The 19,526-nt window shown below is 49.8% G+C and overlaps 27 non-coding genes across 27 annotated transcripts; all 27 read left to right on the top strand.

Moving 5' to 3' along the window:
* Positions 1–111: 111 nt before the first annotated feature.
* Positions 112–184, top strand: Trnaf-gaa. Its single transcript has one exon. It is a non-coding gene; the product is annotated as a tRNA-Phe (tRNA).
* Positions 185–722: 538 nt separating this feature from the next.
* Positions 723–795, top strand: Trnak-uuu. The gene has a single exon. It is a non-coding gene; the product is annotated as a tRNA-Lys (tRNA).
* A 138-nt stretch (positions 796–933) lies between these two features.
* Positions 934–1,015, top strand: Trnas-cga. Its single transcript has one exon. It is a non-coding gene; the product is annotated as a tRNA-Ser (tRNA).
* A 693-nt stretch (positions 1,016–1,708) lies between these two features.
* Trnas-uga lies at positions 1,709–1,790 on the top strand. The gene has a single exon. It is a non-coding gene; the product is annotated as a tRNA-Ser (tRNA).
* Positions 1,791–2,389: 599 nt separating this feature from the next.
* On the top strand, positions 2,390–2,462 carry Trnaf-gaa. Its single transcript has one exon. It is a non-coding gene; the product is annotated as a tRNA-Phe (tRNA).
* A 538-nt stretch (positions 2,463–3,000) lies between these two features.
* Trnak-uuu lies at positions 3,001–3,073 on the top strand. Its single transcript has one exon. It is a non-coding gene; the product is annotated as a tRNA-Lys (tRNA).
* A 138-nt stretch (positions 3,074–3,211) lies between these two features.
* Positions 3,212–3,293, top strand: Trnas-cga. The gene has a single exon. It is a non-coding gene; the product is annotated as a tRNA-Ser (tRNA).
* A 692-nt stretch (positions 3,294–3,985) lies between these two features.
* On the top strand, positions 3,986–4,067 carry Trnas-uga. The gene has a single exon. It is a non-coding gene; the product is annotated as a tRNA-Ser (tRNA).
* A 599-nt stretch (positions 4,068–4,666) lies between these two features.
* Trnaf-gaa lies at positions 4,667–4,739 on the top strand. Its single transcript has one exon. It is a non-coding gene; the product is annotated as a tRNA-Phe (tRNA).
* A 539-nt stretch (positions 4,740–5,278) lies between these two features.
* Positions 5,279–5,351, top strand: Trnak-uuu. Its single transcript has one exon. It is a non-coding gene; the product is annotated as a tRNA-Lys (tRNA).
* A 138-nt stretch (positions 5,352–5,489) lies between these two features.
* On the top strand, positions 5,490–5,571 carry Trnas-cga. Its single transcript has one exon. It is a non-coding gene; the product is annotated as a tRNA-Ser (tRNA).
* A 692-nt stretch (positions 5,572–6,263) lies between these two features.
* Trnas-uga lies at positions 6,264–6,345 on the top strand. Its single transcript has one exon. It is a non-coding gene; the product is annotated as a tRNA-Ser (tRNA).
* Positions 6,346–6,945: 600 nt separating this feature from the next.
* Positions 6,946–7,018, top strand: Trnaf-gaa. Its single transcript has one exon. It is a non-coding gene; the product is annotated as a tRNA-Phe (tRNA).
* Positions 7,019–7,557: 539 nt separating this feature from the next.
* Trnak-uuu lies at positions 7,558–7,630 on the top strand. Its single transcript has one exon. It is a non-coding gene; the product is annotated as a tRNA-Lys (tRNA).
* A 138-nt stretch (positions 7,631–7,768) lies between these two features.
* On the top strand, positions 7,769–7,850 carry Trnas-cga. The gene has a single exon. It is a non-coding gene; the product is annotated as a tRNA-Ser (tRNA).
* Positions 7,851–8,543: 693 nt separating this feature from the next.
* On the top strand, positions 8,544–8,625 carry Trnas-uga. Its single transcript has one exon. It is a non-coding gene; the product is annotated as a tRNA-Ser (tRNA).
* Positions 8,626–9,224: 599 nt separating this feature from the next.
* On the top strand, positions 9,225–9,297 carry Trnaf-gaa. Its single transcript has one exon. It is a non-coding gene; the product is annotated as a tRNA-Phe (tRNA).
* Positions 9,298–9,836: 539 nt separating this feature from the next.
* Trnak-uuu lies at positions 9,837–9,909 on the top strand. Its single transcript has one exon. It is a non-coding gene; the product is annotated as a tRNA-Lys (tRNA).
* Positions 9,910–10,047: 138 nt separating this feature from the next.
* Trnas-cga lies at positions 10,048–10,129 on the top strand. The gene has a single exon. It is a non-coding gene; the product is annotated as a tRNA-Ser (tRNA).
* A 693-nt stretch (positions 10,130–10,822) lies between these two features.
* Positions 10,823–10,904, top strand: Trnas-uga. Its single transcript has one exon. It is a non-coding gene; the product is annotated as a tRNA-Ser (tRNA).
* Positions 10,905–11,503: 599 nt separating this feature from the next.
* Trnaf-gaa lies at positions 11,504–11,576 on the top strand. Its single transcript has one exon. It is a non-coding gene; the product is annotated as a tRNA-Phe (tRNA).
* Positions 11,577–12,115: 539 nt separating this feature from the next.
* Positions 12,116–12,188, top strand: Trnak-uuu. Its single transcript has one exon. It is a non-coding gene; the product is annotated as a tRNA-Lys (tRNA).
* A 138-nt stretch (positions 12,189–12,326) lies between these two features.
* Trnas-cga lies at positions 12,327–12,408 on the top strand. Its single transcript has one exon. It is a non-coding gene; the product is annotated as a tRNA-Ser (tRNA).
* Positions 12,409–13,101: 693 nt separating this feature from the next.
* On the top strand, positions 13,102–13,183 carry Trnas-uga. Its single transcript has one exon. It is a non-coding gene; the product is annotated as a tRNA-Ser (tRNA).
* A 599-nt stretch (positions 13,184–13,782) lies between these two features.
* Trnaf-gaa lies at positions 13,783–13,855 on the top strand. Its single transcript has one exon. It is a non-coding gene; the product is annotated as a tRNA-Phe (tRNA).
* Positions 13,856–14,394: 539 nt separating this feature from the next.
* On the top strand, positions 14,395–14,467 carry Trnak-uuu. Its single transcript has one exon. It is a non-coding gene; the product is annotated as a tRNA-Lys (tRNA).
* A 138-nt stretch (positions 14,468–14,605) lies between these two features.
* Positions 14,606–14,687, top strand: Trnas-cga. The gene has a single exon. It is a non-coding gene; the product is annotated as a tRNA-Ser (tRNA).
* Positions 14,688–19,526: the final 4,839 nt, after the last annotated feature.

Below are 19,526 nucleotides of genomic sequence, written 5' to 3'. Positions count from 1 at the left end.
ATCGGCTGCTCGCCTTTCAGCGTCCCTGTGTCTTATCAGACGAAGGTGACTGTGAAATTGGCAACGAGGCAGAGCTGAACGAACACATGCAAACAGCAACGTTCAATGTCAGCCGAAATAGCTCAGTTGGGAGAGCGTTAGACTGAAGATCTAAAGGTCCCTGGTTCGATCCCGGGTTTCGGCAGGTATTCGTTTTGATGCGACGCCAATGGAATTGCTCTGCGTTGGTGATAATGCAACTACAGCTGACAACAAAAATGACTCTCTGCTGTAGCAGTTCTGGTTGTCTAGTGCATGCCATAAGACGAACTCACTAGAAAACTAACTCCCTTTGAAGCAAAAGAATCAAAAAAGCCCTACCGACTGCGTTCCTTTTTCTGTGTCAGGTGGTGAAGAACGTCTTCAACGGAACCGTGAAATGAGCGAAAACGTGGGAAACATTGCATTCGAAATGCTTGCGAATTTTCCAATTGCCCAGTGAGTGTCGACAAAACACGTCAATTCTCTGCTCCAACGTATGAGACGTAACAACTGGTGCAATTTGTTGTTGCATCGTGTGCCAGCAGTCTTCGATAGTGTGTTACGAGCTTAGCGCGATAAGTTTGCAGACAGCATTTAGGCGACGTTTTATTAGTAACGGCCCCATGCAACGATTGCACAACAGTAAAGGACATGAGTCAATGTATAGTTGTGCATCGTGGGAGGTTTCACAGCGTCGTGCGAGCCGGATAGCTCAGTCGGTAGAGCATTAGGCTTTTAACCTAAGGGTCCAGGGTTCAAGTCCCTGTCCGGGCGGAAATTTTAAAACTTTGGTAGCGATTCGTCTGGTAGCGGTGGAAACGCTACGGAAAATAATGCAGCTACGCCGTTTTCTGACACCACAGTGCTTCAAACGGTAGCATTTGCATGTGTCGGGACAACGCCGCGCTACCGGCAGTCGTGGCCGAGTGGTTAAGGCGTCTGACTCGAAATCAGATTCCCTCTGGGAGCGTAGGTTCGAATCCTACCGGCTGCGTGCGATTTTGCGTAAAGAGAGGAGCAAAAATTTTCGCACACATGTGACATGCGTGGGCGAATGCGGGTGCAAACCAGTGACGCCATTCTCAACAAGACGAAAGTTTCCGTTTAAGACTACTGAGTTTCGCGACGACCGCTGCTTACTGTGGCCATCGGTTCACCTCGCACTGACGCTGGGACTGCAGAAAGCCGTCGCTGAGATCGTGAGTACACAGATGTGCTCGAAAGTGTTGGACAGAGCGAACATTCAATTCTTTTTAAGAATCGCAATTGAATCATTCGAGTGCGGCGAAGGCAGTGGTGCAGCGTTTCTTTTCTTAAGATCTCGCAGCTGCTTGGAGGTATGTCCATCGTTTTAAGACGACAGAAAACTAGCGTCAGCGGTGCGTCAGTGGGAAGTCGGTGAAGTCGCCATTGGAGCCATAAGCCAGTAATTACAACATGCGAATCACTCGCTCACCACGCAGCTGTACGATAATGCTCGTGCGTGGGCCCGCATAGCTGAGTCGGTAGAGCGTTAGGTTTTCAACCAAAGGGTCCTGGGTTCAAGTCCCCGTCTGGGCGAAAATTAATACACTTTCGTAACGGCTAATGGAAACCCTACAGGAAAGAGTGAGGCCACGCCGCTTTCTGCCATCAGATTGCTTCTAAAGATGGCGGTTTCACTTGTCGGGAGTCGCTTCTGCCACCGGCAGTCGTGGCCGAGTGGTTAAGGCGTCTGACTTGAAATCAGATTCCCTCTGGGAGCGTAGGTTCGAGTCCTGCCGACTGCGAAAATTTTCTCTCTCTCAAAAGATGGACGTTCAGGTGCATCCTAGCAGTTGCGTCACTACTAAACACATGGGTCACCAGTTATTTGATCCAGGGCGCAGCGTTACAGTCGCGCCCAGAAGCCGCAGCTCATCTCCTCGTCTCACAGCCGCCCACCGGGTGTTAGTACAAGTGTCGCCTCACTGGGCAGTGCGGATGTGTCCTTTTTAGCTTGCAGACGATGACGTGTAGCAATTTACGAGCTAACGCAAGTCGAATGTTTTACCGTGTGTATCTGCTAGATACTGCCTCTCATACGGTGGAGAGGCTCACTCCTTCTTGTGTCTCGTTCTCTGCACACGAGTTGCCCCTGGCATCGACATAGCACGGGTTTTCTAGCGTCAGCGCGGCGTCACGTGAAGTCAGCGAAGTGAATATTACACGAGTCGAGTCGACATGTTTGCTTGTTACGATGATGGAAGCAGAAGAAATGTGTGTGGGACTTCACTGCATCGGCTGCTCGCCTTTCAGCGTCCCTGTGTCTTATCAGACGAAGGTGACTGTGAAATTGGCAACGAGGCAGAGCTGAACGAACACATGCAAACAGCAACGTTCAATGTCAGCCGAAATAGCTCAGTTGGGAGAGCGTTAGACTGAAGATCTAAAGGTCCCTGGTTCGATCCCGGGTTTCGGCAGGTATTCGTTTTGATGCGACGCCAATGGAATTGCTCTGCGTTGGTGATAATGCAACTACAGCTGACAACAAAAATGACTCTCTGCTGTAGCAGTTCTGGTTGTCTAGTGCATGCCATAAGACGAACTCACTAGAAAACTAACTCCTTTGAAGCAAAAGAATCAAAAAAGCCCTACCGACTGCGTTCCTTTTTCTGTGTCAGGTGGTGAAGAACGTCTTCAACGGAACCGTGAAATGAGCGAAAACGTGGGAAACATTGCATTCGAAATGCTTGCGAATTTTCCAATTGCCCAGTGAGTGTCGACAAAACACGTCAATTCTCTGCTCCAACGTATGAGACGTAACAACTGGTGCAATTTGTTGTTGCATCGTGTGCCAGCAGTCTTCGATAGTGTGTTACGAGCTTAGCGCGATAAGTTTGCAGACAGCATTTAGGCGACGTTTTATTAGTAACGGCCCCATGCAACGATTGCACAACAGTAAAGGACATGAGTCAATGTATAGTTGTGCATCGTGGGAGGTTTCACAGCGTCGTGCGAGCCCGGATAGCTCAGTCGGTAGAGCATTAGGCTTTTAACCTAAGGGTCCAGGGTTCAAGTCCCTGTCCGGGCGGAAATTTTAAAACTTTGGTAGCGATTCGTCTGGTAGCGGTGGAAACGCTACGGAAAATAATGCAGCTACGCCGTTTTCTGACACCACAGTGCTTCAAACGGTAGCATTTGCATGTGTCGGGACAACGCCGCGCTACCGGCAGTCGTGGCCGAGTGGTTAAGGCGTCTGACTCGAAATCAGATTCCCTCTGGGAGCGTAGGTTCGAATCCTACCGGCTGCGTGCGATTTTGCGTAAGAGAGGAGCAAAAATTTTCGCACACATGTGACATGCGTGGGCGAATGCGGGTGCAAACCAGTGACGCCATTCTCAACAAGACGAAAGTTTCCGTTTAAGACTACTGAGTTTCGCGACGACCGCTGCTTACTGTGGCCATCGGTTCACCTCGCACTGACGCTGGGACTGCAGAAAGCCGTCGCTGAGATCGTGAGTACACAGATGTGCTCGAAAGTGTTGGACAGAGCGAACATTCAATTCTTTTTAAGAATCGCAATTGAATCATTCGAGTGCGGCGAAGGCAGTGGTGCAGCGTTTCTTTTCTTAAGATCTCGCAGCTGCTTGGAGGTATGTCCATCGTTTTAAGACGACAGAAAACTAGCGTCAGCGGTGCGTCAGTGGGAAGTCGGTGAAGTCGCCATTGGAGCCATAAGCCAGTAATTACAACATGCGAATCACTCGCTCACCACGCAGCTGTACGATAATGCTCGTGCGTGGGCCCGCATAGCTGAGTCGGTAGAGCGTTAGGTTTTCAACCAAAGGGTCCTGGGTTCAAGTCCCCGTCTGGGCGAAAATTAATACACTTTCGTAACGGCTAATGGAAACCCTACAGGAAAGAGTGAGGCCACGCCGCTTTCTGCCATCAGATTGCTTCTAAAGATGGCGGTTTCACTTGTCGGGAGTCGCTTCTGCCACCGGCAGTCGTGGCCGAGTGGTTAAGGCGTCTGACTTGAAATCAGATTCCCTCTGGGAGCGTAGGTTCGAGTCCTGCCGACTGCGAAAATTTTCTCTCTCTCAAAAGATGGACGTTCAGGTGCATCCTAGCAGTTGCGTCACTACTAAACACATGGGTCACCAGTTATTTGATCCAGGGCGCAGCGTTACAGTCGCGCCCAGAAGCCGCAGCTCATCTCCTCGTCTCACAGCCGCCCACCGGGTGTTAGTACAAGTGTCGCCTCACTGGGCAGTGCGGATGTGTCCTTTTTAGCTTGCAGACGATGACGTGTAGCAATTTACGAGCTAACGCAAGTCGAATGTTTTACCGTGTGTATCTGCTAGATACTGCCTCTCATACGGTGGAGAGGCTCACTCCTTCTTGTGTCTCGTTCTCTGCACACGAGTTGCCCCTGGCATCGACATAGCACGGGTTTTCTAGCGTCAGCGCGGCGTCACGTGAAGTCAGCGAAGTGAATATTACACGAGTCGAGTCGACATGTTTGCTTGTTACGATGATGGAAGCAGAAGAAATGTGTGTGGGACTTCACTGCATCGGCTGCTCGCCTTTCAGCGTCCCTGTGTCTTATCAGACGAAGGTGACTGTGAAATTGGCAACGAGGCAGAGCTGAACGAACACATGCAAACAGCAACGTTCAATGTCAGCCGAAATAGCTCAGTTGGGAGAGCGTGAGACTGAAGATCTAAAGGTCCCTGGTTCGATCCCGGGTTTCGGCAGGTATTCGTTTTGATGCGACGCCAATGGAATTGCTCTGCGTTGGTGATAATGCAACTACAGCTGACAACAAAAATGACTCTCTGCTGTAGCAGTTCTGGTTGTCTAGTGCATGCCATAAGACGAACTCACTAGAAAACTAACTCCCTTTGAAGCAAAAGAATCAAAAAAGCCCTACCGACTGCGTTCCTTTTTCTGTGTCAGGTGGTGAAGAACGTCTTCAACGGAACCGTGAAATGAGCGAAAACGTGGGAAACATTGCATTCGAAATGCTTGCGAATTTTCCAATTGCCCAGTGAGTGTCGACAAAACACGTCAATTCTCTGCTCCAACGTATGAGACGTAACAACTGGTGCAATTTGTTGTTGCATCGTGTGCCAGCAGTCTTCGATAGTGTGTTACGAGCTTAGCGCGATAAGTTTGCAGACAGCATTTAGGCGACGTTTTATTAGTAACGGCCCCATGCAACGATTGCACAACAGTAAAGGACATGAGTCAATGTATAGTTGTGCATCGTGGGAGGTTTCACAGCGTCGTGCGAGCCCGGATAGCTCAGTCGGTAGAGCATTAGGCTTTTAACCTAAGGGTCCAGGGTTCAAGTCCCTGTCCGGGCGGAAATTTTAAAACTTTGGTAGCGATTCGTCTGGTAGCGGTGGAAACGCTACGGAAAATAATGCAGCTACGCCGTTTTCTGACACCACAGTGCTTCAAACGGTAGCATTTGCATGTGTCGGGACAACGCCGCGCTACCGGCAGTCGTGGCCGAGTGGTTAAGGCGTCTGACTCGAAATCAGATTCCCTCTGGGAGCGTAGGTTCGAATCCTACCGGCTGCGTGCGATTTTGCGTAAAGAGAGGAGCAAAAATTTTCGCACACATGTGACATGCGTGGGCGAATGCGGGTGCAAACCAGTGACGCCATTCTCAACAAGACGAAAGTTTCCGTTTAAGACTACTGAGTTTCGCGACGACCGCTGCTTACTGTGGCCATCGGTTCACCTCGCACTGACGCTGGGACTGCAGAAAGCCGTCGCTGAGATCGTGAGTACACAGATGTGCTCGAAAGTGTTGGACAGAGCGAACATTCAATTCTTTTAAGAATCGCAATTGAATCATTCGAGTGCGGCGAAGGCAGTGGTGCAGCGTTTCTTTTCTTAAGATCTCGCAGCTGCTTGGAGGTATGTCCATCGTTTTAAGACGACAGAAAACTAGCGTCAGCGGTGCGTCAGTGGGAAGTCGGTGAAGTCGCCATTGGAGCCATAAGCCAGTAATTACAACATGCGAATCACTCGCTCACCACGCAGCTGTACGATAATGCTCGTGCGTGGGCCCGCATAGCTGAGTCGGTAGAGCGTTAGGTTTTCAACCAAAGGGTCCTGGGTTCAAGTCCCCGTCTGGGCGAAAATTAATACACTTTCGTAACGGCTAATGGAAACCCTACAGGAAAGAGTGAGGCCACGCCGCTTTCTGCCATCAGATTGCTTCTAAAGATGGCGGTTTCACTTGTCGGGAGTCGCTTCTGCCACCGGCAGTCGTGGCCGAGTGGTTAAGGCGTCTGACTTGAAATCAGATTCCCTCTGGGAGCGTAGGTTCGAGTCCTGCCGACTGCGAAAATTTTCTCTCTCTCAAAAGATGGACGTTCAGGTGCATCCTAGCAGTTGCGTCACTACTAAACACATGGGTCACCAGTTATTTGATCCAGGGGCGCAGCGTTACAGTCGCGCCCAGAAGCCGCAGCTCATCTCCTCGTCTCACAGCCGCCCACCGGGTGTTAGTACAAGTGTCGCCTCACTGGGCAGTGCGGATGTGTCCTTTTTAGCTTGCAGACGATGACGTGTAGCAATTTACGAGCTAACGCAAGTCGAATGTTTTACCGTGTGTATCTGCTAGATACTGCCTCTCATACGGTGGAGAGGCTCACTCCTTCTTGTGTCTCGTTCTCTGCACACGAGTTGCCCCTGGCATCGACATAGCACGGGTTTTCTAGCGTCAGCGCGGCGTCACGTGAAGTCAGCGAAGTGAATATTACACGAGTCGAGTCGACATGTTTGCTTGTTACGATGATGGAAGCAGAAGAAATGTGTGTGGGACTTCACTGCATCGGCTGCTCGCCTTTCAGCGTCCCTGTGTCTTATCAGACGAAGGTGACTGTGAAATTGGCAACGAGGCAGAGCTGAACGAACACATGCAAACAGCAACGTTCAATGTCAGCCGAAATAGCTCAGTTGGGAGAGCGTTAGACTGAAGATCTAAAGGTCCCTGGTTCGATCCCGGGTTTCGGCAGGTATTCGTTTTGATGCGACGCCAATGGAATTGCTCTGCGTTGGTGATAATGCAACTACAGCTGACAACAAAAATGACTCTCTGCTGTAGCAGTTCTGGTTGTCTAGTGCATGCCATAAGACGAACTCACTAGAAAACTAACTCCCTTTGAAGCAAAAGAATCAAAAAAGCCCTACCGACTGCGTTCCTTTTTCTGTGTCAGGTGGTGAAGAACGTCTTCAACGGAACCGTGAAATGAGCGAAAACGTGGGAAACATTGCATTCGAAATGCTTGCGAATTTTCCAATTGCCCAGTGAGTGTCGACAAAACACGTCAATTCTCTGCTCCAACGTATGAGACGTAACAACTGGTGCAATTTGTTGTTGCATCGTGTGCCAGCAGTCTTCGATAGTGTGTTACGAGCTTAGCGCGATAAGTTTGCAGACAGCATTTAGGCGACGTTTTATTAGTAACGGCCCCATGCAACGATTGCACAACAGTAAAGGACATGAGTCAATGTATAGTTGTGCATCGTGGGAGGTTTCACAGCGTCGTGCGAGCCCGGATAGCTCAGTCGGTAGAGCATTAGGCTTTTAACCTAAGGGTCCAGGGTTCAAGTCCCTGTCCGGGCGGAAATTTTAAAACTTTGGTAGCGATTCGTCTGGTAGCGGTGGAAACGCTACGGAAAATAATGCAGCTACGCCGTTTTCTGACACCACAGTGCTTCAAACGGTAGCATTTGCATGTGTCGGGACAACGCCGCGCTACCGGCAGTCGTGGCCGAGTGGTTAAGGCGTCTGACTCGAAATCAGATTCCCTCTGGGAGCGTAGGTTCGAATCCTACCGGCTGCGTGCGATTTTGCGTAAAGAGAGGAGCAAAAATTTTCGCACACATGTGACATGCGTGGGCGAATGCGGGTGCAAACCAGTGACGCCATTCTCAACAAGACGAAAGTTTCCGTTTAAGACTACTGAGTTTCGCGACGACCGCTGCTTACTGTGGCCATCGGTTCACCTCGCACTGACGCTGGGACTGCAGAAAGCCGTCGCTGAGATCGTGAGTACACAGATGTGCTCGAAAGTGTTGGACAGAGCGAACATTCAATTCTTTTTAAGAATCGCAATTGAATCATTCGAGTGCGGCGAAGGCAGTGGTGCAGCGTTTCTTTTCTTAAGATCTCGCAGCTGCTTGGAGGTATGTCCATCGTTTTAAGACGACAGAAAACTAGCGTCAGCGGTGCGTCAGTGGGAAGTCGGTGAAGTCGCCATTGGAGCCATAAGCCAGTAATTACAACATGCGAATCACTCGCTCACCACGCAGCTGTACGATAATGCTCGTGCGTGGGCCCGCATAGCTGAGTCGGTAGAGCGTTAGGTTTTCAACCAAAGGGTCCTGGGTTCAAGTCCCCGTCTGGGCGAAAATTAATACACTTTCGTAACGGCTAATGGAAACCCTACAGGAAAGAGTGAGGCCACGCCGCTTTCTGCCATCAGATTGCTTCTAAAGATGGCGGTTTCACTTGTCGGGAGTCGCTTCTGCCACCGGCAGTCGTGGCCGAGTGGTTAAGGCGTCTGACTTGAAATCAGATTCCCTCTGGGAGCGTAGGTTCGAGTCCTGCCGACTGCGAAAATTTTCTCTCTCTCAAAAGATGGACGTTCAGGTGCATCCTAGCAGTTGCGTCACTACTAAACACATGGGTCACCAGTTATTTGATCCAGGGCGCAGCGTTACAGTCGCGCCCAGAAGCCGCAGCTCATCTCCTCGTCTCACAGCCGCCCACCGGGTGTTAGTACAAGTGTCGCCTCACTGGGCAGTGCGGATGTGTCCTTTTTAGCTTGCAGACGATGACGTGTAGCAATTTACGAGCTAACGCAAGTCGAATGTTTTACCGTGTGTATCTGCTAGATACTGCCTCTCATACGGTGGAGAGGCTCACTCCTTCTTGTGTCTCGTTCTCTGCACACGAGTTGCCCCTGGCATCGACATAGCACGGGTTTTCTAGCGTCAGCGCGGCGTCACGTGAAGTCAGCGAAGTGAATATTACACGAGTCGAGTCGACATGTTTGCTTGTTACGATGATGGAAGCAGAAGAAATGTGTGTGGGACTTCACTGCATCGGCTGCTCGCCTTTCAGCGTCCCTGTGTCTTATCAGACGAAGGTGACTGTGAAATTGGCAACGAGGCAGAGCTGAACGAACACATGCAAACAGCAACGTTCAATGTCAGCCGAAATAGCTCAGTTGGGAGAGCGTTAGACTGAAGATCTAAAGGTCCCTGGTTCGATCCCGGGTTTCGGCAGGTATTCGTTTTGATGCGACGCCAATGGAATTGCTCTGCGTTGGTGATAATGCAACTACAGCTGACAACAAAAATGACTCTCTGCTGTAGCAGTTCTGGTTGTCTAGTGCATGCCATAAGACGAACTCACTAGAAAACTAACTCCCTTTGAAGCAAAAGAATCAAAAAAGCCCTACCGACTGCGTTCCTTTTTCTGTGTCAGGTGGTGAAGAACGTCTTCAACGGAACCGTGAAATGAGCGAAAACGTGGGAAACATTGCATTCGAAATGCTTGCGAATTTTCCAATTGCCCAGTGAGTGTCGACAAAACACGTCAATTCTCTGCTCCAACGTATGAGACGTAACAACTGGTGCAATTTGTTGTTGCATCGTGTGCCAGCAGTCTTCGATAGTGTGTTACGAGCTTAGCGCGATAAGTTTGCAGACAGCATTTAGGCGACGTTTTATTAGTAACGGCCCCATGCAACGATTGCACAACAGTAAAGGACATGAGTCAATGTATAGTTGTGCATCGTGGGAGGTTTCACAGCGTCGTGCGAGCCCGGATAGCTCAGTCGGTAGAGCATTAGGCTTTTAACCTAAGGGTCCAGGGTTCAAGTCCCTGTCCGGGCGGAAATTTTAAAACTTTGGTAGCGATTCGTCTGGTAGCGGTGGAAACGCTACGGAAAATAATGCAGCTACGCCGTTTTCTGACACCACAGTGCTTCAAACGGTAGCATTTGCATGTGTCGGGACAACGCCGCGCTACCGGCAGTCGTGGCCGAGTGGTTAAGGCGTCTGACTCGAAATCAGATTCCCTCTGGGAGCGTAGGTTCGAATCCTACCGGCTGCGTGCGATTTTGCGTAAAGAGAGGAGCAAAAATTTTCGCACACATGTGACATGCGTGGGCGAATGCGGGTGCAAACCAGTGACGCCATTCTCAACAAGACGAAAGTTTCCGTTTAAGACTACTGAGTTTCGCGACGACCGCTGCTTACTGTGGCCATCGGTTCACCTCGCACTGACGCTGGGACTGCAGAAAGCCGTCGCTGAGATCGTGAGTACACAGATGTGCTCGAAAGTGTTGGACAGAGCGAACATTCAATTCTTTTTAAGAATCGCAATTGAATCATTCGAGTGCGGCGAAGGCAGTGGTGCAGCGTTTCTTTTCTTAAGATCTCGCAGCTGCTTGGAGGTATGTCCATCGTTTTAAGACGACAGAAAACTAGCGTCAGCGGTGCGTCAGTGGGAAGTCGGTGAAGTCGCCATTGGAGCCATAAGCCAGTAATTACAACATGCGAATCACTCGCTCACCACGCAGCTGTACGATAATGCTCGTGCGTGGGCCCGCATAGCTGAGTCGGTAGAGCGTTAGGTTTTCAACCAAAGGGTCCTGGGTTCAAGTCCCCGTCTGGGCGAAAATTAATACACTTTCGTAACGGCTAATGGAAACCCTACAGGAAAGAGTGAGGCCACGCCGCTTTCTGCCATCAGATTGCTTCTAAAGATGGCGGTTTCACTTGTCGGGAGTCGCTTCTGCCACCGGCAGTCGTGGCCGAGTGGTTAAGGCGTCTGACTTGAAATCAGATTCCCTCTGGGAGCGTAGGTTCGAGTCCTGCCGACTGCGAAAATTTTCTCTCTCTCAAAAGATGGACGTTCAGGTGCATCCTAGCAGTTGCGTCACTACTAAACACATGGGTCACCAGTTATTTGATCCAGGGCGCAGCGTTACAGTCGCGCCCAGAAGCCGCAGCTCATCTCCTCGTCTCACAGCCGCCCACCGGGTGTTAGTACAAGTGTCGCCTCACTGGGCAGTGCGGATGTGTCCTTTTTAGCTTGCAGACGATGACGTGTAGCAATTTACGAGCTAACGCAAGTCGAATGTTTTACCGTGTGTATCTGCTAGATACTGCCTCTCATACGGTGGAGAGGCTCACTCCTTCTTGTGTCTCGTTCTCTGCACACGAGTTGCCCCTGGCATCGACATAGCACGGGTTTTCTAGCGTCAGCGCGGCGTCACGTGAAGTCAGCGAAGTGAATATTACACGAGTCGAGTCGACATGTTTGCTTGTTACGATGATGGAAGCAGAAGAAATGTGTGTGGGACTTCACTGCATCGGCTGCTCGCCTTTCAGCGTCCCTGTGTCTTATCAGACGAAGGTGACTGTGAAATTGGCAACGAGGCAGAGCTGAACGAACACATGCAAACAGCAACGTTCAATGTCAGCCGAAATAGCTCAGTTGGGAGAGCGTTAGACTGAAGATCTAAAGGTCCCTGGTTCGATCCCGGGTTTCGGCAGGTATTCGTTTTGATGCGACGCCAATGGAATTGCTCTGCGTTGGTGATAATGCAACTACAGCTGACAACAAAAATGACTCTCTGCTGTAGCAGTTCTGGTTGTCTAGTGCATGCCATAAGACGAACTCACTAGAAAACTAACTCCCTTTGAAGCAAAAGAATCAAAAAAGCCCTACCGACTGCGTTCCTTTTTCTGTGTCAGGTGGTGAAGAACGTCTTCAACGGAACCGTGAAATGAGCGAAAACGTGGGAAACATTGCATTCGAAATGCTTGCGAATTTTCCAATTGCCCAGTGAGTGTCGACAAAACACGTCAATTCTCTGCTCCAACGTATGAGACGTAACAACTGGTGCAATTTGTTGTTGCATCGTGTGCCAGCAGTCTTCGATAGTGTGTTACGAGCTTAGCGCGATAAGTTTGCAGACAGCATTTAGGCGACGTTTTATTAGTAACGGCCCCATGCAACGATTGCACAACAGTAAAGGACATGAGTCAATGTATAGTTGTGCATCGTGGGAGGTTTCACAGCGTCGTGCGAGCCCGGATAGCTCAGTCGGTAGAGCATTAGGCTTTTAACCTAAGGGTCCAGGGTTCAAGTCCCTGTCCGGGCGGAAATTTTAAAACTTTGGTAGCGATTCGTCTGGTAGCGGTGGAAACGCTACGGAAAATAATGCAGCTACGCCGTTTTCTGACACCACAGTGCTTCAAACGGTAGCATTTGCATGTGTCGGGACAACGCCGCGCTACCGGCAGTCGTGGCCGAGTGGTTAAGGCGTCTGACTCGAAATCAGATTCCCTCTGGGAGCGTAGGTTCGAATCCTACCGGCTGCGTGCGATTTTGCGTAAAGAGAGGAGCAAAAATTTTCGCACACATGTGACATGCGTGGGCGAATGCGGGTGCAAACCAGTGACGCCATTCTCAACAAGACGAAAGTTTCCGTTTAAGACTACTGAGTTTCGCGACGACCGCTGCTTACTGTGGCCATCGGTTCACCTCGCACTGACGCTGGGACTGCAGAAAGCCGTCGCTGAGATCGTGAGTACACAGATGTGCTCGAAAGTGTTGGACAGAGCGAACATTCAATTCTTTTTAAGAATCGCAATTGAATCATTCGAGTGCGGCGAAGGCAGTGGTGCAGCGTTTCTTTTCTTAAGATCTCGCAGCTGCTTGGAGGTATGTCCATCGTTTTAAGACGACAGAAAACTAGCGTCAGCGGTGCGTCAGTGGGAAGTCGGTGAAGTCGCCATTGGAGCCATAAGCCAGTAATTACAACATGCGAATCACTCGCTCACCACGCAGCTGTACGATAATGCTCGTGCGTGGGCCCGCATAGCTGAGTCGGTAGAGCGTTAGGTTTTCAACCAAAGGGTCCTGGGTTCAAGTCCCCGTCTGGGCGAAAATTAATACACTTTCGTAACGGCTAATGGAAACCCTACAGGAAAGAGTGAGGCCACGCCGCTTTCTGCCATCAGATTGCTTCTAAAGATGGCGGTTTCACTTGTCGGGAGTCGCTTCTGCCACCGGCAGTCGTGGCCGAGTGGTTAAGGCGTCTGACTTGAAATCAGATTCCCTCTGGGAGCGTAGGTTCGAGTCCTGCCGACTGCGAAAATTTTCTCTCTCTCAAAAGATGGACGTTCAGGTGCATCCTAGCAGTTGCGTCACTACTAAACACATGGGTCACCAGTTATTTGATCCAGGGCGCAGCGTTACAGTCGCGCCCAGAAGCCGCAGCTCATCTCCTCGTCTCACAGCCGCCCACCGGGTGTTAGTACAAGTGTCGCCTCACTGGGCAGTGCGGATGTGTCCTTTTTAGCTTGCAGACGATGACGTGTAGCAATTTACGAGCTAACGCAAGTCGAATGTTTTACCGTGTGTATCTGCTAGATACTGCCTCTCATACGGTGGAGAGGCTCACTCCTTCTTGTGTCTCGTTCTCTGCACACGAGTTGCCCCTGGCATCGACATAGCACGGGTTTTCTAGCGTCAGCGCGGCGTCACGTGAAGTCAGCGAAGTGAATATTACACGAGTCGAGTCGACATGTTTGCTTGTTACGATGATGGAAGCAGAAGAAATGTGTGTGGGACTTCACTGCATCGGCTGCTCGCCTTTCAGCGTCCCTGTGTCTTATCAGACGAAGGTGACTGTGAAATTGGCAACGAGGCAGAGCTGAACGAACACATGCAAACAGCAACGTTCAATGTCAGCCGAAATAGCTCAGTTGGGAGAGCGTTAGACTGAAGATCTAAAGGTCCCTGGTTCGATCCCGGGTTTCGGCAGGTATTCGTTTTGATGCGACGCCAATGGAATTGCTCTGCGTTGGTGATAATGCAACTACAGCTGACAACAAAAATGACTCTCTGCTGTAGCAGTTCTGGTTGTCTAGTGCATGCCATAAGACGAACTCACTAGAAAACTAACTCCCTTTGAAGCAAAAGAATCAAAAAAGCCCTACCGACTGCGTTCCTTTTTCTGTGTCAGGTGGTGAAGAACGTCTTCAACGGAACCGTGAAATGAGCGAAAACGTGGGAAACATTGCATTCGAAATGCTTGCGAATTTTCCAATTGCCCAGTGAGTGTCGACAAAACACGTCAATTCTCTGCTCCAACGTATGAGACGTAACAACTGGTGCAATTTGTTGTTGCATCGTGTGCCAGCAGTCTTCGATAGTGTGTTACGAGCTTAGCGCGATAAGTTTGCAGACAGCATTTAGGCGACGTTTTATTAGTAACGGCCCCATGCAACGATTGCACAACAGTAAAGGACATGAGTCAATGTATAGTTGTGCATCGTGGGAGGTTTCACAGCGTCGTGCGAGCCCGGATAGCTCAGTCGGTAGAGCATTAGGCTTTTAACCTAAGGGTCCAGGGTTCAAGTCCCTGTCCGGGCGGAAATTTTAAAACTTTGGTAGCGATTCGTCTGGTAGCGGTGGAAACGCTACGGAAAATAATGCAGCTACGCCGTTTTCTGACACCACAGTGCTTCAAACGGTAGCATTTGCATGTGTCGGGACAACGCCGCGCTACCGGCAGTCGTGGCCGAGTGGTTAAGGCGTCTGACTCGAAATCAGATTCCCTCTGGGAGCGTAGGTTCGAATCCTACCGGCTGCGTGCGATTTTGCGTAAAGAGAGGAGCAAAAATTTTCGCACACATGTGACATGCGTGGGCGAATGCGGGTGCAAACCAGTGACGCCATTCTCAACAAGACGAAAGTTTCCGTTTAAGACTACTGAGTTTCGCGACGACCGCTGCTTACTGTGGCCATCGGTTCACCTCGCACTGACGCTGGGACTGCAGAAAGCCGTCGCTGAGATCGTGAGTACACAGATGTGCTCGAAAGTGTTGGACAGAGCGAACATTCAATTCTTTTTAAGAATCGCAATTGAATCATTCGAGTGCGGCGAAGGCAGTGGTGCAGCGTTTCTTTTCTTAAGATCTCGCAGCTGCTTGGAGGTATGTCCATCGTTTTAAGACGACAGAAAACTAGCGTCAGCGGTGCGTCAGTGGGAAGTCGGTGAAGTCGCCATTGGAGCCATAAGCCAGTAATTACAACATGCGAATCACTCGCTCACCACGCAGCTGTACGATAATGCTCGTGCGTGGGCCCGCATAGCTGAGTCGGTAGAGCGTTAGGTTTTCAACCAAAGGGTCCTGGGTTCAAGTCCCCGTCTGGGCGAAAATTAATACACTTTCGTAACGGCTAATGGAAACCCTACAGGAAAGAGTGAGGCCACGCCGCTTTCTGCCATCAGATTGCTTCTAAAGATGGCGGTTTCACTTGTCGGGAGTCGCTTCTGCCACCGGCAGTCGTGGCCGAGTGGTCAAGTCTGCCTGCAGCGGCCGTGGCGTGCGGTTGTCTGTGCTCCGCGCTGCGGCTGGCTTGTTTACTTCTGCGGGGTAAGTCGCTCGCTAGCAGCGGTTATTCTTGCGTTTGTGGAATGACGATGATAATTCAGTGATGGCACATACTATGAGGAAAGACACCTTGAAGTTAACGTTCGATAACACGTTTGCCCGACCAACATCTTTTGAAATCGAGGATTTCCTCGAAGAAGTGATGAAAATTGGCCTCGATGAGATTATCGGTATACATTTGTCGATTCTGTCTAGCATCGTTTATATCAAGATGAGAGATGCCGAGTTTTGTGACAAACTAGTTGACTCCTTTAGTTCTGGTTTGAAGTTTAAGCATAGTGATGGCAATGTGGGTGTGGTTACTGTTTCTCACGCCGGGCTTGGACTTCGCACAATTCGCATTTTTGAACTACCGTTTGAGGTCCCAGCAGACCAGATAAACGTTGCGATATCGCCGTATGGCAAAGTTTTGAGCAACTTTGCCGAACGTTGGTCTCCGGCGCATAAGTATCCGGTACTGAATGGCGTCAGGCAGCTTAAAGTTGACTTGCAACGACATATTCCGTCGTACGTCACGGTTTGTGGGTACCGTGCCGTCGTAATGTATGATGGCCAACCTAGAACATGTGCCAGATGTAACTCGACGGGACATGTTCGTGCGGAATGTTTACAGCGTCGTGTAGTTCAACTGCCAACCGGAGAGAGTGTTCGCCCTCCCGCGATGTCAACATTACAGCCATCGTACGTGTCGGTTGCCCGCGGTGAGCCGTCCATACAACTGATTCGCGATAAACCTGCCGGACCCAGTTCCGTCGTTAATGTGACGTCTCCGGACACGCCAGTCGCGTCCGAGATGGCTGCTTCTGAAACACATGAAACTAACAGGACCAGTGAGATGGCGGTGGACCAGCCCTCACGGGGTGCCGAGTTGGTGGAGGTGTCCATGGCTCCTGCTCCCAGGTCTGAACGAGTCGCTGAAACGATGCCCAACTCCGACACAGTAATACGTGGTAATCGATCTCCGAAGAAAAATAAAAAGCGGAGGATGGCTCACCAAGGTGCGGAAGATACAGCACCGAGCTTGCGGGGAAAGGCTAAATTAATCGGTCAGAATTTAAAAGAAGGGCCCGCAGAAGCTGCCGCCTCGCCTTCGCGCTCGCGGGACACAACGCGATCAGACGACACCATGTCGGAGACTCCCACGATGTACGACAGCGGACCAGATGAGACGCCCACTCAGCAAACTGAGCCACAGAATACGAATCCACCAGTTTCTGAGCCAGTAGGCACCCTTTGCTCTCCCAATTGGGCGGACGAGTTTGAAACGAACGAAGCTGATGTAGAGATGCAGGAGGATTCCACACCCTCGACCGGCTCCTTGCCCCCCGTATCAGCGGTTGATGGACACAACGTCCACGTGGCCATGGCTACTCAAACGACCGACACGGTCAGCGCCTCCAATTGAAGGCTGTATGACGCACCCTATCGTTTGCTCCTTTCGTACCAAACATCTATGACCACCTTGCAGGCCTACAAGATCCTGACTCTCAATATCAATAAGATACGCAGTGATTTGAATCTGAAGAACTTACAAGACTTGTTATACGCAGCCGACATCGATATAGCCATGCTTCAGGAAGTGAGTGAGATCAGGTTAGACCACATAGCAGGGTATAACGCTTTCGTGAACCCTGGCAACGGTTTCGAACTTGGAACAGCATTACTGTTAAAAGAAGGGATCGTTGCAAATTGTGAGGCCAAACTGGTGACCGGCAGAGGGATAGCAGTCACTGTCAATAACATCAGACTGATTAATATTTACGCACCTTCTGGGTCCAGTAATAGGCAACACCGTGCAGAATTTTTTCGCCACGAGATCCTTCCGCTCTTCGGGACCAACTACAGTGATGTCATTTTTGGCGGCGATTTCAATTGTGTGCTTCGTCAAATCGATCAAACTCCTCACTTTAATCGGTGTGTCGAATTAGAACAGATCATTCAAGAACTCCGCTTCACTGACACTTGGACGCACATGCACGGAGTGGAAGTGGGTTTTACGCATGTTACCAATCATTCGGCAAGTAGGTTAGATAGAATTTACATATCGCGTAATTTAACGCAACACCTGCTACACACCGAAATATGGCCAACTGTATTTTCCGACCATGCTGCCTATATCTGCACCGTCAACATGCAAAAACAGGAAACATACCGGGGTCGAGGGTTATGGAAGTTCAACATCGCACATTTGCATGATCCTGCATGTCGAGAAGCCTTCCTGTCCACCTGGACGGCATGTGAACGCAAATTCAGATCCTACAACTCCGCGATCGAGTGGTGGCTCAAATGCGCCAAACCACAAATTAGGAAAACTTTAATGTTTTACTCCCGTCAGAAAAGTCTGTGGCACAAACGGACCATGGAATTTTACTTTCAGTGTCTTCGGGAGTTGTATAAATGTGACGCGACCGTTATCGGCAATTTTGCAAAGATCAAAAGAATTCAGGCGAAACTTTTAACGCTGCAACGGAAACAGTTGGAAGGTTTTCAAATTCGGGCGCGAGTTCCTAAGACGGTGCAAGAAGAAGAGGCTGCCATGTATCACATGTTACGTGAAAGTCGACGAGGCAGTCGGAAAATCATTACACACATCCGAACCAGCACCGGGGCAATAGTTACTAAACAAAGTGACATTATGCGTGCGATTGAAGAGTACTATCGAGACCTGATGTCCAATAAAATGACAGATGATACCGTGTTTGCGGAGTTTGCGACAAATTTATCACGGAAACTCAGCCCCACAGAGGCGACTCAGCTGATGACAGAGGTGACAGAAGACGAATTAACAGACGTTATCCTAAGGAGTCCGAAGAATAAATCTCCTGGTTGCGATGGAATACCTGCAGAAGTATATCAAACCTTCTGGCCGCAGATGAAATCGAAACTCCTTGCAATATGTAAAGAACTAATGAACCCACAAAACGTTATTCCGCAGGAATTTCGACAAGGAATTGTTGTCTTACTGCCCAAGACCCCGTGCAGTAACGACCTCACTAACCTGCGACCTCTCACGTTATTAAATAGTGATTATAAACTATTCGCCCGTGTTCTGAGCCAACGGCTCAAAACTGTCATGACCACAATCACAGGACAGTATCAAACGAGTGTCGGTAGAGATAGATCTATTTACCACACGCTCACGGATTACAGAGATATCATTGCCGTAGCGGAGGCTTGCAAGTTAAAATGCGCCCTCGTCATGATAGACTTTGCAAAAGCGTTCGACAGGGTGAGCCATCGTTTCCTTTTCCGCGTCATGCAGGAATTGGGGTTTCCGCGCCAGTTCACCCAAGTACTCGACAATCTGATCCGTAATAGTACGTCGCGGATTCAAATTAATGGTCGCCTCAGTGGCGCTATTGATATCGAGTGTTCGGTGAGGCAAGGCTGTCCGATGTCGATGGCTCTCTTTGCCATCGCCATAGAACCTCTGCTCGCTACGCTAACTGCACATTTGCAGGGATTGGAAATCAATAGCCAGAAGATTGTGTGCCGTGCGTACGCAGATGATGTCGGCTTTCTTGTCGTGAACGCGCAAGAAGTGCGGTCCTCACTTCAAATACTTCAACGATATGAGGCGGTATCTGGGGCGAAGGTGAACTGGCAAAAATCCGGACTCATGAATGTTGGACGGGGAATAAATCTACCCAATCATACCCGATTACGAGAAATTACCAGTATAAAGTGCTTAGGCCTTGAGTTTCGGCGGAAGATACAGAATACCATTGCTGTTAATTATAGAGCTTTACTTCATAAAGTTAGGGCATGTGTACAACTGCATAGCATGAGGAAACTGAATGCTCTCCAAAAAATTGAACTGGTCAACACTTATATCCTCTCGAAGATTAACTATGTCGCCAAAGTGTTGCCTCTTCCCAGTGGCATTGCACATAGAATGCTGTCTGCCCTGGGCCATTTTGTGACCAGAGGCAATATCTTCAAAGTTAAATATGTTACGTTGACGCTCCCTCCTCGGAAGGGCGGATTGAACCTCACAGATGTCTATAAAAAGGCACAGGCGCTCTATCTAAGCA

This window comes from Schistocerca piceifrons, unplaced genomic scaffold (assembly GCF_021461385.2).
Source record: "Schistocerca piceifrons isolate TAMUIC-IGC-003096 unplaced genomic scaffold, iqSchPice1.1 HiC_scaffold_1013, whole genome shotgun sequence".
NCBI classification, from domain to species: Eukaryota; Metazoa; Arthropoda; class Insecta; order Orthoptera; family Acrididae; genus Schistocerca; species Schistocerca piceifrons.
This window is presented reverse-complemented; position numbering and strand designations above follow the sequence as displayed.